The following is a 17,385-nucleotide window of genomic DNA, read 5'->3' as shown; positions in this document are numbered from 1 at the left end:
GCTCAGCGCGTTGTCCCCTTCCACAATCCTCTTCCTCGGGGGACCTTCTCCCGGAGATGATGGAAAGCGAGACGCCCCCACCGAACTCTCTGTCCTATAGGGCAGCCGACTTTGAGGTGTCGTCGCGGAGGGTCTCTCCCGACCGACGAGTGGTGCAAGGGACGATGGAGATGTTACGCGAAGGTGAAACTTCGGCGGCCCAGTGCCCGGGGGACAACAATAAAGACCCCAAACAATCCGGAATGCAGCCGAATACAAATAAACGAACCCCTTCGAAGGGTGGCCATACTCCTGCGGCTGCCTCCGGAGACCCAGAAGCGCCGGATATCTTGACGAACATGCCGCGGCAGGCGTCCGTTTTAGAGGAACATCGTACCTTGATGGGTACGGTGGTTGAAAAGGTCCTATCGCGAAGCGCGGATTGAATGAGGCCTTTTGCGAGCCTGCTGAGAGGCTTCGATGTTTGTAATGTAACATGTGCAATTGTGCTTTACCTGTGTATAGACAGTAGCCCCTGAGACTCAGGTTGGCTTCCCATAGTAGGCGAACTGAGGATCAAGAAATTTTTTTGGAGGACTAATCTGATTAACTTTGAACACAGGCTGCCTCCCCCTGGCTACATCCCAAACTGCGGATATTGCCGAACTTCAACGGAAGCTTGATGTGGCCCGGGATGACAGTACGTTGATCAATATGCGTCTTGACGAGTCACAAGGTATGTATTCGGAGCACTCTCTGTACGTACATTTTTGAGATATAAGAATGACGCTGAAAGCTGTACCTGGCTGCAAACGGTGTTGCCGCCGTTGAAATTCTTCGGGCGGAGCTAACCCAGGCCAAGGAGCAGGCCCGGTGTAATAATGCGGCTGCCGAGAAGGCATCCGCTGAGTTGGAAGCCGAACGAGCTGCTCAGCATCAAGACGAGGAGAAGATAGCCATGATGGCGCTCGAGCTAAAAAGTGCTGCCAGCCGCTGTGAGCTTCTTGAGAGGGAGAAGGAAGCCAAAACTGTTGAAATTGAAAAGGCCTTACAAGAAGCAAGAGAAGCACAGTCTGAATCCAGAGGGGCCCGTGAGGAGATCCGGCAAGCTGGGGAGATTGCGGCTGGTAAACCATTTTTGCTACAGGCTAAGTTCGGCGATCCGAACTATGCTCAGCTTAACCAATTGTGGAGTTCTCCGAACGATTTTTTAGACTTGCCGAAGAGTTCTTCCAATGCGGCGCAATCTTATCACGCGCGAGAGAGGTACGCAACAGAGAAGCTTTTCTTGTCACAATTCGGCGCCTCGAAGCGCCCCCTATTGCTGAATGAGTAGATGTCCCACTCGGCCAAGCTTCCTAGGATATCCGGTGCTACTATGAACAATGTCATAATCCGGTTATGGCCAACTGAGCCTATTCCGAACAGTTACTTTGGATTGGTGCAGCGGCTTGTTGACGTTGTGCCGCGTATCGACGTTGTGATGCGATCGGTGTGCATCGAAGGTGCACGGATGGCTTTTGCCCGAGTCAAGACATTCTGGAGGAATATGAAGGCCATCAATGTTGCGGTGAAGAGTCCGCTCAAGGGCAAGGACCGCCACGAACCGGAGCATTATTTTGAAGACGTCCTAGTAGCCGCCCGGTTAATAGAGGGTCAATGCTTGAAAGACATAATGTTCGAGTGAGGTGTATAAGAATTGCACGAGACAATTTTATAGTGAATCTATTTGTATATTTTGTTCAAAATCTTGTGTTCCTCCTGTGCGGCCATTTTAATATAATCTGAAAGATTTCCAGTCATCGGCTTCAGCCCCGTTGTAGGAAGTACAGGGGTGTTCGAAAAATCATCTAATCACTCTTGACCCAACGTCTTGGTCCGTGAAGGAGGTGTCAATGCGGCGAACCAGGCAACCAGACTATAGGGCGTTAACACTTTCACTTAGCCATAGGAGTTTTATGGTGGGTCTACGACATAGCCCCTAGTATGTATGCGGCTTATTCATATGATGCGTTTACATAATTGACCAGAAAAGAGGTCCTTCGTGTGACACGGAGGAATCGCTAGACACTCCGATAAGTCATCGAGTGGTTGACCAGCTCTCGCCGCATCAAGACAATCAATTTTTGACTTTCTCTACTGAGGTGCGTCACCAGGTGAACTGGTAGCACAATCGCAGTAGTTCTCCCTTTACTACCCTAGCCGGTAGAGAGGAACGTAGGATAGCAAACATAGGAGCCGGGAAACCCAACTATTGACCCAAGACATGATTCGGAGCTGATGCATATAAGGACAAACTCCTGATGCCGAAGCACGCTATAATTTGTTGGCAACTCATTTATTCTGGTACCGAGCCCCTGGCAAGTAAGCCGGGGTATATTTGTGAAACAACCATGGGAGGGGTATTCATTTGAGGAAAGACGCGGGTAATTAATTTGGATAGTGTTGACTGGGACCTGAGCGATATGCCAATGAGTAATTGATATATATATATATATATATATATATATATATATATATATATATATGTATGTATGTATGTATGTATATATATGTATGTATGTATGTATGCCAAGACCCCGATCATTTGATATGCCCTGGGTCGAAGGCATAGGAAAAAGGCATGTTACAGGCTCTAAAAAAGAGTGCGGTCAACAAAAGTTAATTTTGGACCTCCTGTCGCACGTCTGCGCCGCCTGTCCTCAGCGAGGGGAATCCTTGAAGGAAGTAGCCCCGTAGGTGAGTGTATGGATCCGAACTCCGATGGAGTCGGTCTTAGGTGTTTCTCCTTTACGCTACCTGCTTTTAAGAAGTATTGAAGAAGGCAAAAAGAAGGAAAGTATATATAAAAAAATGTTACCGGAGTGTTTGCAGACTTATCCGTATTGTGCTTCCGCCGATGCCCATGGTATTTTAAGTGCGTAGTTATGTATGCGCGGTATAGCTTTATCGTGTATATGAGATGAGTGGCGGAAGCCGAACTGCTATTTCTGTTCCGGATTTGATCGATCTTCAGGGGGGAATTGCTTCTGGCCCTCTGCATTTAGCTGGTGAACCATTCCGTCATCTCTATTACCTGGCGACCCCCTTCCCTTGTGTTCGGTATTGAGCTTGCCGATCTGCTTGAGGACCGAACAACTTCTGTTGGTATGATTAGCTGGTTTATTGGGGTGGCTGTGAATCTGGTAGGGTTGGTCTAGTATCCTGTCTAGGTTGGATGGTCCGTCTCTGTTCGCCTTGAATGGATTTTTTCGTTGATCAGGCTTGGGATTGATGAATTCGGCGTTAACCACTATGTCGCGTGATCTTTCATTATCATTGCGACTGTTGTATTTGCTTTGTCTTGGCTTGCCATTGCCGTCTCGGATTTCGGAAGTGCCCGAGTCGCTGGCGCTATTGCTTGTAAGAGCGAGCCAGATGTCTTCTCCCGCGCAGAAATAGGTAATTAGAGCGGTAAGGGCTGTCATGGATCTAGGTACTTCTTGACCGAGGTGGCGTGCAAGATATTCATCCCGGACGCTGTGTTTGAAGGCCGCTGACAGTGCCCTGGACTAGGGGGTACTCATCATGTCATCTCCCGATCTTTTAGATTGGGCCGAGGACCCCCCATGGCCGTATACTCATGGGCCAGTTCGGACAGTTGCCGCCTACATGGAAGATTCCACAAGACTTGGTGATCAACACAAGGACTCCTCCCCACCGGCATATTCGGCTAGGACTCTTGTTATCCTAGGCTTCTGGTGCATTATATAAACCGAGGCCAGGCTAGTCGATAGAGGATATACAACAATCATACCATAGGCTAGTTTCTAGGGTTTAGCCTCTCTGATCTCGTGGTAGATCAACTCTTGTAATACTCATATCATCAATATCAATCAAGCAGGACGTAGGGTATTACCTCCATCAAGAGGGCCCGAACCTGGGTAAACATCGTGTCCCCTGCCTCCTGTTACCATCGATCCTAGACGCACAGTTCGGGACCCCCTACCCAAGATTCGCCGGTTTTGACACCGACATTGGTGCTTTCATTGAGAGTTTCGCTGTGTGATCGGAAAAAGGATAAATGGCTCGCCCGCAGGTCAACTGCGACATCGACATCTTCGTCACCAGCTCGACTGGTCACCTTGGTTCGACCAAGAACTGCGCCCCGTGTTCGGATCACCATGTTCGGACGAGGGCCTTCATCAAACATCAACTCCGATCTCTATCAAGATCAGGGAGGAATCATCCATGGAGCTCGGGGCTCAACCTCAACATTGCCCTCGGCCGGCCGTGCTGTTTTTATGAACAGCAAATTTGTATTCGTCGTCACCGCCTCCTCGAGCGTCAGTTTGACGATTGCTTCAGTGGAATAGTGCGGAATTACATCTACAACAGCCATGCAAAATTTCGTCGAGTTCCGATGGAGGAATTTCCGACAATCTACGATATACCAGAGCCCTGTCAAATCTAGACGGGAATCTGGACGAGTTTAGGGCGTGGTCTCCAGAGCCCAGCTCGGACGTCCTTTGGAAGATCCAACCGTTCATTTACTGCGGAATTCCCATATCTACCACCCCTCCAAATTTCAGCTTGATCCGACGGTTCAAACTTCGGGAACCTTCCGATGAGTGGACCAATTATCGGATCCGTTTTCTGCGCGAATACGGATCCGACCTGAATTCATGTTTCTTTATGAACCTGATATTGGACAACCTTTTTAGAGGAATTCTATTCTAGGGTATTGTGCGTTGTTTTTAAACACGTGCCCGTAAATTTTTAAGCCTCCCCTGAGGTCATCTTCATCATCATACTGGTGTCAAACCAGTCCGGCAATATTACTCCAAGGCTGCCGACATGCGCTAGACACGTCGTCACTTTGTTGAGCCGAGTTCAACTTCTTCGGATCATCATCTCGGCAGGCCAAACAAGAGTCCCGCATAGCAAAGGATAAATCATCACTAACATCTCTGCCCCACGGATTACACGGAGCGGGTATACCGGCATCGCCGCACGGTCACTTTATCAAGCCGGCATCGACCACGTCACGACCTGTATCGGCAGGGCCGCACTATTGCTTCTTCAAGCTGGTGTCCGTCACGCCGACCTACTTCGACTCATCGGCTGACATCGAGGCTTCGACATCTCGGCTGGACCGGGGGCTTTGCCATCTCTTCATCAACCTACTCCGGAGACTTCTGCGTCACTAGCCGACCAGCTCCATCACGTTAGCTGGACCGAGGGCTTTGCCTCGGCGAGCCAACCTTTGCCAGCATCGCCATACTGTCACTTTATGCCCATCAGGCAATGGGTGTGCGGATCGAGTCCCAATTTTTGGAACCAGGTGCTATTAATCCTAGTATTTTTTGCTTGTTCGGGTTTATTTTTCCCAAGGAATTATTACTCTAGTTTGTTCCATCATCTGTACACAGGTCTATCAAATGATGGCCGCACTAACGACAGTTGCGTGGTGGTCCGGTCAGTTTCCGTACATAGTCCAGCGAACGCCGCATCCTGAACTCGGACCGACCTGTGAATTCAGGCTTTGCCACACCTTTACCGCATCACGCCGACGCCCTGCATCGACATTGACTTCGGCGATAGGCCATATTTCTTTTATTACTCACTTTGCATAAATTATTTATTATGCAACATTTTTTTATCATCATTATTATTATCTCCGATTTGCACTATTTTTTGTGCACATGAAAATGATCCAGCCGGACTATATCCTTTGGCATCACCTCGGCTGGACGGGGGGCTTCGTCAACACTTCATTACCCCATGCCGGGGACTTCGGCATCACTCTGCCGGCCTGCATTGACCGTGCTATGTCACCACTTCGGAGTGCCGAGCTCTTTGCTCCGCCACCTCGGGACCGGCTTGGGGGATGGAACCTTGTCCCGCATCAAGCTCGGACCGCGTCGTCAATACCGAACACATTAACCAGCTAAGTTGCCTTCATGCTCCAAGTTTTAAATTTTTAACTTGTGTTCGGTTCGACCAAGCATTATACCTTTTTGAAAAAAAGTTGCTTGTAGAAAAAAATCTCCTTGTCAAAACTTTGTTTGTGACACAAAAATTCAAATACCCCGTTTACTTGGGGGCTCCCTTGATGGAGCTTTCCTGATGCATATGATTATACTTGTATGGCTTCGTTCCTTGTTCGTGTATTACGCCACAATATGCACCATATTGACCTAAGCGATTTGCAAGCTGGGTTGCCTGGCTCCTGTGCTTACCCCTATGTTCTCGATTGTTCGGCTAGGGAGTAAAGGGAGCACCTCTGCGATTATCACGACCGGGTCATCCGAGCTCTGACCTCAGACTGGGTGAAGCCGAAAGCTAGCGCTCTTATTGTTTTCAATCATGGTCGGCACACAATGGAACTCATGAGTAAAAAAATCTATTGCACAAGTCTCATAATAATAATAATGAGCACCGAAGAAAGGTATCGGTGGGGGTACTATTTTCTTCGAAGATGCTTCTTACACTTCGTCAGTAATATAGTATAACTTCCCTTAGCGCGCTTTGTCTCTTACAGCCTTATGGCCTGATTGCCTGGTCATCGGAAACACCATCGATACTCTCGATAGGCGGAGTACATGACACTTTTCGGCCCTTGGCCGGTCGGTTAAGACGCGTTTAAAGTTCGGGTGAACATAAATATGATATAAGTACTTTGGTATATATAATCATTATACATAAAATTCTTACCCAAGTCACTTGGGGGCTCTTAAAATTTATATATGAGCTGTAAATGTGTTTTCTTCTTGGTCGTTGTAAAAACACGACAGAAGCACAATTCTTTCTTTCTCTTCCAATTTTCGGATTGGCGCCGAACACTTGATCTTGTTCGGACGTCGTGTTTTTACTGACGTTTTTTTGGTTTTCCAAGCTTTTTGGCACTTTTAAAATATTTGTGTGTTTTCAGCACAAGTCTCACAGTGCAACACTGGACACCTTTAGAGATTCGGCAAAAACATTCTCGGATATTTCTAAATATGTATAGGTTTCGAATTGTGTCTTTGGTCAATAGTTGGGTTGCCCGGCTCCTGCGCATGCGTCCTACATTCCGCTTTGTTTGGCTAAGTGTGCAAAGAGAGAACCACTGCGGTTGTGCTTACAACTCACATGGTGAAGCACCTTAGTGGAGAAAGCCAAAAACTGACTGTCACAAAAAGCGTAAACTGATCAGCGATCCGATGAATGTGTTAAATGACCGGCCATTCATAACATTGGCCGAAGTGGTTACGGCTTGACCTCGGCTGTCGCCGAACACTACCGGGGGCTAGTAACTGGCCTCCCAAACAAAATCCTCAATATTTGGCTCTTACATTAGAGCTGAGGTTTCATGATCATGCTTAGGATGACAACCCAAAGAAAGGAACCGATAGCGGGAATATTTTCTTTGGAAGACATTTATTATGTTAAACAATAATATAACAAATCTCTCTACGTACCTTTGTTTATAAAACCGTATGGCCAGATTGCCTTGTTTGTCGTAAAATCTCTGCCCTCATAAAGGCTTTATAAAGTAGGACAAACACTCCTCGGCTACTGGCCGAGGAGGTGGAAGCCGATGGTCGGTCAACAAAGTTTGGTACAATGTGGATCCGAACATTAATGATGTAAAGTACTTGGATACATAGAATCATTACACATAATTTGTGATTTTACTCTGGATATCGATCCTTAATTCGGTCACCTGTGCCCGCATTATGGCTCGGGGCTACTGGGCTTCGGGCTTATCATTTACTAATATTAAAGGGGCGTATTGATCCCCTGATCTGGTGTTGCCACCCGACCAGTGTCTCGGGGGCTACTGCATTGCCTGTTCAATGCAGAAAATTTTAAGTGCAATACAGTTGCCGAGGAGATTTTGATCCTCAAGTTGGTCGGCCGCACCCAACCTGAGTCTCGAGGACTGAGCACGCCGCCTTTTCTATCCCGAAGTATTCTGTCGAGCTAGGACTTGATCCTCAGACCGATTTTGCAAATCAACCTGAGTCTCAGCGGCTACTGGGATCAGCGGTCTTACGTCATCCTTCAGGTGCATCTCGGGTTTTAGACCGATACACACCTTGAGGGCTACTGGCTATATATCTCGGCAGAGAATAAATTGCACCAATAAAAAATATTGACAAAAAGTCGGCCCACAGTCGGGGTGGTGCACCACCTCGGAAGCAGTCTGGCATAAAGCTCGGGCGCTAGTGGCTGGCTCCATAGTGGGCATTTCCGGCATTAAGCTCGGCTAAGTTCCTTCAACTTTTTTGAACCAAGGTGATATGACACCTCGGATATAGTCCGGCGTTGGAGCTTGGACACAGTCTGGCGTTGGAGCTCGGATATATTTCGGCATTAGAGCTCGAATACATTTCGGCGTTGGAGCTCAAAAGCAGTCCGAAATTGGCGCTCGGCTGCAAAAAATACCTCGAATGCAGTCTGGCGTTAGAACTCGGATGGAAGTGGACACTGGCTCCCGGGAACCACTTCAAACCCAAGGTATTGATAAAGGCCGGAAACTTAAAGGGGCTCCTCGGATACCCGATGTGTAAACTCGTCGAATGCATTTCGGCAATCCTCAAGATCGAAGATGAGAAGATTTGTTGAACTAGTTTTCAAGACCGACAACCGAAGATGAAGAACAGTTCGGAAGAATCGAGGAGCGTCCCTAAATTGAAGACCGGTTTAGGGGGCTACTGACTGTGTCCTGGACTAGGGGGTACTCACCACGTCATCTCTCGATATGTTAGATTGGGCTGAGGACCCCCATGGCCGTATACTCATGGGCCAGTTCGGACAGTTGTCGCATACATGGAAGATTCCACAAGACTTGGTGATCAAGACAAGGACTCCTCCCCACCGGCATATTCGGCTAGGACTCTTGTTATCCTAGGCCTCTGGTGCATTATATAAACCGAGGCCAGGCTAGTCGATAGAGGGTATACAACAATCATACCATAGGCTAGCTTCTAGGGTTTAGCCTCTCTGATCTCGTGGTAGATCAACTCTTGTAATACTCATATCATCAATATCAATCAAGCAGGACGTAGGGTATTACCTCCATCAAGAGGGCCCGAACCTGGGTAAACATCGTGTCCCCTGCCTCCTGTTACCATTGATCCTAGACGCACAGTTTGGGACCCCCTACCCGAGATCCACCGGTTTTGACACCGACAGCCGCAAGGGCTTCCATGTCTGGATAGTCGACGATTTGGTTCTTTTTAACTAAGAACCTGGTCCTGAACTCCCTTGCTGACTCTCCCGGCTGCTGGACAATGTTACTTAGGTCATCGGCATCTGGTGGCCGGGCATAAGTTCCTTGGAAGCTGTTGCGAAAGGCGTCCTCCAAGTCCTCCCAGCTGCTAATAGAATTTTCTGGCAGACTGTTTAACCAGTAACGAGCTGGTGCTTTGAGTTTTAGTGGTAGGTATTTGGTGGCGTGAAGGTCACCTCCACGAGCCAGGTGGATCTGGAGGAGGAAGTCCTCAATCCATACCACGGGATCCATTGTTCCATCGTATGATTCAATGTTCATGGGTGAGGGATTTCGGGATTAGGGGGTCTCCGGACAGCCGGACTATATCCTTTGGCCGAACTATTGGACCATGAAGATACAAGATTGAAGACTTCATCTCGTGTCCGGATGGGACTCTACTTGGGGTGGAAGGCAAGCTAGGCAGTACGGATATGGAGAACTCCTCCTTTGTAACCGACCTTGTGTAACCCTAACCCCCTCCGGTGTCTATATAAACCGGAGGGTTTTAGTCCGTAGGACAACATACAATCATACCATAGGCTACCTTCTAGGGTTTAGCCTCTCCGATCTAGTGGTAGATCAACTCTTGTAATACTCATATCATCAAGAATAAATCAAGCAGGACGTAGGGTTTTACCTCCATCAAGAGGGCCGAACCTGGGTAAAACATCATGTCCCCTACCTCCTGTTACCATCCGCCTTAGACGCACAGTTCGGGACCCCCTACCCAAGCTCCGCCGGTTTTGACACCGACATTGTGCTTTCATTGAGAGTTCCTCTGTGTCGTCGCCGTTAGGCTTGATGGCTCCTAGTATCATCGATAGCGATGCAGTCCAGGGTGAGACTTTTCTCCCCGGATAGATCTTTGTGTTCGGCGGCTTCGCACTGCGGGCCAACGTGCTTGGCCATCTGGAGCAGATCGAAAGTTACGCCCCTAGCCACCAGGTCAGGTTTGGAAGCTTAAATTACACGGCCGATGTCCGCGGAGACTTGATCTTCGACGGATTCGAGCCCCTGCCTTGTGCGCCACACGGTCACGATGAGTAAGATTTAGCTCTGCCATCGGACCGTATTCAGGAGACCGCACTGGCAGCCGCTCCGAGTCACAATTTGGAGTCAGTTGCGCCATCCATTGACGGGTGGATAGACCCCGTCACGGAGGCCGTATCCTCAGCTGCGATCAAGCCGAATATCGACCTTACCCTGCGAGAGAGTCGTGTTGTCAAACTACCGGATCCTTCTCCGGCCACGAACTCCAAACCGCCTGCGCCCGTTCCTATCAAATCCGATTGGGCGCCGATCATGGAGTTTATCTCCGCAGATATTTTTCAGCACTCGCCCTTCGGCGATATACTGAACTCATTAAGGTCTCTCTCCTTGTCAGGAGGACCCGGGCTGAACTATGTCCGGCAGGATTGGGTGCGGATGATGAAGAAATTCGCCGCCCACCCACCACCCACTTAGTAGCCACTGTCGACGACTTAACCGGCATGCTCGACTTCGACTTCGAAGGCATCGACGGTATGGACGATGATGCGTGAGACAAAGAGGAATCACTGCCCACAGGGCACCAGACGCCCACTTCATCACATGACGTATACATGGTGGACACACCAAAAGAAAACGACGGCGAGGAACGGAAGGACGCAACGAAGGGTTGTCCCCTCGAGAAGCAGTCAAAGCGGCGGCGTAAGTGCCGCTCCAAATCCCGCCTCGGCAGAAACAACGATCATATAGACCAGCATTAGAGCAGGGTGAACCATCGCCGGACCATGACAACACGGAGAATCAAACCGAATAACATGACTCTGTCAAAGATAATAATCCGGACGACATCACACCGGACAGACACCCGGGGCAACAGAATGCCCATCAAAGGCTTGTTGCCACCGCGAGGAGTCTAAAAAAGCAGAAGAAAAGGCTCAAGGCTGCGCAAGACACTCTGAATCAGAGGGAGTAACAGTACTCAACACAGCAGCGAAGTACGACGATAATCGCCCCACTAAGAGCTACCCGAAGCGGAAGTTGCTATCTGAGTTCAATGAGGAGGCCTTAGATCCCCCGCAACCAAAAATTACAATGGCCATCTGGCCGGATAGACGACCTCACGGCCAGCATAGAATGGCAAACAACGCCGCACACATGCCAATACGCGATCCACGCGAGGGCTCGCATCAAAAGGATGGCGCAACAAGATCCATTTATGGACCACGCAAGCATGCTCTAGCATACGATGCAACACAACAAACATCCGAACACCACGGTATACCCAGATACAGGGGTGCCGCACACCTCCTATGTTTCACCGACGAGGTGCTGGACCATGAATTTCCAAATGGATTCAAAATCGTAAACATAGAGGCATACGACGGAACAACAGACCCTGGGGTCTAGATTGAGGACTATATCCTCCATATCCATATGGCTCGAGGATATGATCTTCACGCCATCAAGTACTTACCCCTCAAGCTCAAAGGGCCAGCTCGGCACTGGCTTAAAAGCCTCCCCGAAAGCTCCATTGGAAGCTGGGAAGAGCTCGAAGACGCTTTTTGGGCGAGTTTTGAAGGGACTTATGTCCGACCTCCGGATGCGGACGATTTAAGTCATATAACTCAACAGCCCGGAGAGTTAGCCCGAAAGTTTTGGAACATGTTTCTTACTAAAAAGAACCAAATAGTTGACTATCCGGACACCGAAGCCTTGGCACCTTTTAAGCACAGCGTCCGAGACGAATGGCTTGCCAGACACCTCAGCCAAGAAAAGCCGAGAATAATGGCAGCATTAACAAGCCTCATGACCCGCTTTTGCGCGAGCAAGGACAGCTGGCTAGCTGATGCAGCACCAGCGACCCAAGTACATCCGAAGTTAGAGATGGAAACGGGAAATCACGACGCAGCAAAAACAATAAGCGCCGGAATAAAGAAGACACCACGAAGAGCACGGCGGTAAACGCCGGATTCAGAAGCTCTCAGCCAGGTCAGCAAAAGCCGCCCTCCAAAGGTGCCAGAGATGAACTGTCCAGCCTAAACAAAATTCTGGACCAAATATGTCAGTTTTATAGCACCCCTGATAAACCTGCAAATCACACCCACAAAGAATGTTGGGTCTTCAAGAAGTCCGGCAAGCTCAACACCGAAGATAAGGGGCAGGATACACAAGCGAAGACGAGGATGAGCCTCGCAAGCAAAGCACTGGGGAACAAAAGAAATTTCCACCAGAAGTCAAAACAGTAAACGTGTTACACGTGATAAAGGGAAGAAACAAGGTGGCACTCCCAGATAAATATGCCCAAGGGCCTATCACCGTGGAATTCTGCCACTGGACGTCTCAACCGATCACCTTCGACCATCGGGATTACTCGGCAAGTATCTGGCGCGCTGGATGGGCTGCCTTGGTATTAGATCCAATAATTGACGGATATCACTTTACACGAGTCCTGATGGACGGCGGCAGTAGCTTAAACCTGATATATCAGGACACAATCCGCAAAACGGGGATAGACCCAACAAAAATTTGCTGCAGCAATACTACCTTTAAAGGAGAAACACCAGGCCCAGGGGCTCATTGCACGGGCTCCCTGTTACTAGAGGTTATATTCGGCTTCCCCGATAACTTCTGTAGCGAAAATTTAACCTTCCACATCGCTGCGTTCCAAAGTGGCTATCAAGCACTACTCGGACGCAAAGCTTTCGCTCGCTTTAATGCAATACCGCATTACGCTTCTCTCACGCTCAAGATGCCCGGTCCGCGTGGCATCATTACAGTAAATGGAAATATTGAGCGATCCCTGCATGCCGAAGAGAGTGCGGCAGCCTTGACAGCCACACACTAAAACAAACTCACCAAATAAAGCATTTGACAGGTCGTCAAGACCACAGACGCGGTTAGACGAGTCTGGTGCATCTATATGTAATTCATACAGGTCTGGTGGCCACACCCCCATTACAAACACAAGGGGCTCAACGCGCGCAAACAACTGGCAATTTTTGCTCATCTTGAATTGTACATGGTTTCTCCAACATAACCTATTCTTTCGCACGACAACTTTTCACCCAAGTTCCTTTTTTTACAGATGACCATCGTACTACACCCGTCCAGGATACGGCACAATGGAGACACAGGCGCAGACGTGCAGCAGGGACCCGTTCCAAGGATTCTTTTTAGATTAAGACCCTGCGTAAACCTTTCTTATTGTCTCTTGTTGACACACATCCCTCGGATTCTCAGTACAATTGAGAAGGATGCTGACGTTTTGGCATGTGGCCACGTCAGAATAATGCACGTACCTGGACACCAAGGGCTTCTTACAAAGGGCACTATTTAGGCCCACAATAAAGACCGTATACCTTAGGGAGTGTTCAGCGTTGCGAGTTTGGCCTTATATGCATCAGCTCCGAATCATGTCTTTGGTCAAATGTTGGGTTTGCCCGGCTCCTGTATTTTGCTGCCTTATGTTCTGCTCTATCGGCTAAGGCGGTACCAGGAGAACAACTGCGATTGTGCCCTGGTTCATCCGGACGAGCACCTCAGTAGAGAAAGCTGAAAACTGACTGTCATGATATAGCGTGTGACTGGTCAACCACTTGATGACCTATCGGAATCCTAGAATTCCTCCACCTTAACAAAGGGTCGTTTCCTGGCCAGGCATGTACGCACCCCAAATTCGGGTGAGTGCGGAGCCACTAGGGGCTATATAGTAGCCCCACTGTCAAACTCCTCTGGCTAAGTGAAAGTGTTAAAGCATCATAGTCCGGTTGCCTAGTTCGCTGCGCTATCACCTCCTTAATAGGACCAAGACGTTGGATTAAGTGTGAACACGCGTCTTCTGCGAACACCCCCGCATTATATGCATGGGGGCTGAAGCCGACGACTGCAATCTTTCAGGATATACATATATATACAAACGGCCGCACAGGAGGCATCATATTACTTTCAGGCAAAAGTATAAATACAGCCTTGATAAATTTAATAAAACATTGTTTTTACAATGGGAGTACATGTCACTCAAACATAATATTCTTCGAGCATTGGGCCTCTATCAAACGAGCACCCTCAAGAACTTCTTCGAAATAGTGCTCGGCAGCCACTCGGCCTATGGCCGAACCCTGTGCCGCAACAGTGGTGGCATCCATCTCCGCCCAGTATGCTTTGACACGGGCAAAGGCCATCCACGAGCCTTCTATGCAGGCCGACCTCTTCATCGCATTAATGCGCGACACCGCACCAAGGAACTTCTACACTAAGCTGAAATAGTTGTTCGGCTTCGGCCTCTCCGGCCACAGATGATCCACGACGGACCTCATGGCGAGTCCGGACAATCTATTGAGTTGGGCCCATTCAGCAAGTCGATCAGTTAGTGGAAGCGGATGCTCTGGAACGTTAAACTGTGACCAGAATAGCTTGTCCACTTCACGATCTGTTTGATCTCGGAAGTATTCGGCCGCATCGACAACACTCGCCGTCAAATCGAGATATGCGCCTGCCGAACTCCACAACCGATCCAGAGGGGCGTACCGCGGATATCCGAACTACCTCCGCAGCAAAAAGGGCTTCCCAGCCACAACATCACCGGCTTCACGCAGCTCCTCCTTCTTCACTCTCATGGTAGAGCGGGTGTCTTTGGTCGCCATTGTGGCCTTTTCGAGGTCCGTCGCCTTCGCTCGATTTTCTTCTTCAAGGAACTGGCAACGGTCGGCAGTGTCTTTTAACTTTACAGCCATGTTGGCCATCTTCTCTTTGCTCTCGCAATGCGCGGCCTTCTTGGCTCTTAACTCTTCGGCCGCCTTCAAAGCAGCCACATTACTACTCCTTGCTTGTTCTTTGGCTCGGGCAAGTTCCGCCCGAAGGGTCTCCACGGTGGCAGCTCCATCTGCAGTCAAAACATATAAAAGATACTGGCATCATGCTGCTCTTACTATGTGACATTCACCAGAAAACATCACTTACCCTGTGCCTCGTCAAGCCGCTTGTTAACAAGCTCGATGTCAGCATCTGCCGCTTTAGTTCGGCAAACTCATTAGTCCGGCTAGCCACCGGAGCTTCCACCACCTGCACATAAAAGCAGTATGGTTATTACTTGGGACTACGATCCTCTGTTTGCCGCCGTTCTCGGCAACAACCAGAGTCTCAGGGGCTACTATCTACACAGGGCACACCTAAAAATGTGCGCTACTATCGCAAATGTATATCATTTTATGTACCTCAAAGCCCGTTAGTAGACTCATAAAGGCGTCATGCAACCCGCTTTCGGCGGACGAAATCCTTTCCATCACCGTACCCATCAATGTACGGTGCTCTTCTGAGATGGTCTCTCGCTTTAGCAGATCCCTCAGTGCGTCCGACCGCATACCAGACGGCGCCGGACTCCTTTGTTTGCCCTCTTCAAGAGTCGGATGCTGGGGACTTCGGGTGACTATAGGATTATCTTCTGGCCTCACCAGATCCGGAGAGGCCCTCCGTGACGACACTTCAAGGTCGCCTGCTTCTTGAGCAGGGGAGTGCGGGGGAGGCGTTTCGCTCTCCATCATCTCCGGAAGAAGGTCCCCTGAAGACGAGCTCTGTTGAGAAGGGCTAAGATCCGAACTGCAAGATAAATGCTTTGATTATTTTCGTCGGAAGTAAGGTAGAATGTCTTTACTATTAAGTAGATTTTGATCACTTACGACTCACTAGAAGGCTGATTCCCGTGCGGACTTTGTGCGGCAAGAGCACCTTCCAAGGCAGGACCCTCTGCTGGAGACTTCTTCTCCCGTTTGGAAGCCTTGGTTTCCGGATCTTCAGAGGCAGTCCTCTTCCTTCCCCGGAGCGAGAGAAGGTCAGAATCTTCCCCTTGGTTATCCTCCCTCACGGAGGCGCTCATTCCCTTGGTTGGAATTAGTAGCAATGGGGGCTCGCTTTCGCCCTCATTATTCCCCCCTTTATCTTCTTTGAGGGCTCCGGGCTAGGTGCTAGCTCGAGCATCTTTCCAGTACCGGATTGTCCAAACCCTCAGGAAGGGGGGGCGAACACCGAATCATCTTCGCCTTTGTTAGCCAGTCCGGGTTCAAGATCGATTTCTCAGAATGATGTCATGATAAATAAAAGACGGTGTGTTCGGCTAGAGGATTACTTACTTGGTCGGCGGTGCAGTTGCTGCTCAGGCCCACGTCCTCGGTAGTATCCGGACACTCTGTTTGGGGTCCGGAGAATGATTTATACATCTCCTTGTGCGTCAGGCCTAGGAAATTCTGAATAGTGCGCGGTCCTTCTGGGTTGAACTCCCACATGCGGAGGGGCCGGCATTTGCAAGGCTGGACTCGACGAACCAGCATGACTTGCACCACCATAATCCAGACTGAAATCCCCTTCGAAGAGATCTTGAATGCGGCTCTGCAGTATAGGCTCGTCCTTGGCTGGACCCCAGCTCAACCCTCTGCTAATCCATGACATCAGTTATGGTGAAGGGCCCGAGCGGAAGGTAGGGGTAGCTACCCACTTGGCACTTCTGGGAGCTGTGATGTAAAACCACTCATGTTGCCATAATCCGGATACCTCTGGAAAGGAACCCTTCGGCCATGAAGCGCCGGCAATTTTGCTTATTAGAGCGCCTCCACACGCTGCGTGCTGCCCTTCGACTATCTTCGGCTTCACGTCAAAAGTCTTGAGCCACAGGACGAAGTGAGGGATAATGCGGAGAAAGGCGTCACAAACGACAATGAAGGATGATATGTGTAGGAGGGAATCCGGGGCTAGATCGTGAAAATCCAGCCCGTAATAGAACATAAGACCCCTGACAAAGGGATCCAGAGGAAGGCCTAGCCCCCGGAGAAAGTGGGGGACGAACATGACGCTCTCGTTGGGTTCGGGACAATACACCACAACACTTGATTGGGGGTAATTAACTGCCGGGAGAAATACTTGATCAGGGGCAAAACAACTGCCGGGACATTTGTTTCTGCCGGTATAAACATATTGGGGTAGAGAAACTGCCGGAAGAACTTGAACAGTGACGACACATGGACTGTCGGTACACTTTAGGGCACATCTTCTGCCGAGACAACTGCACCACGGCCCATAATCTGCCGGGAATCGACTTTGACGCGAGACCAAAATATCGCCACCAGCCACTAAAAAAATCAGATAGCGCCGCTGCCCCCAAATCGACCCCCAAATCATTCGTGCCCTCC

The 17,385-nt window shown here is 49.4% G+C and overlaps 1 protein-coding gene across 1 annotated transcript in view; it reads left to right on the top strand.

Annotated features, from left to right (window-relative positions):
- Positions 1–17,385, top strand: part of LOC119356068 — a 71,063-nt gene that overhangs the window by 47,084 nt on the left and 6,594 nt on the right. The window lies entirely within an intron of this gene.

This window comes from Triticum dicoccoides, chromosome 1A, assembly GCF_002162155.2.
Source record: "Triticum dicoccoides isolate Atlit2015 ecotype Zavitan chromosome 1A, WEW_v2.0, whole genome shotgun sequence".
In the NCBI taxonomy this organism is placed as follows: domain Eukaryota; kingdom Viridiplantae; phylum Streptophyta; class Magnoliopsida; order Poales; family Poaceae; genus Triticum; species Triticum dicoccoides.
The sequence above is the reverse complement of the archived record's forward strand: the minus strand, read 5'-3'. Positions and strand labels throughout refer to the sequence as shown.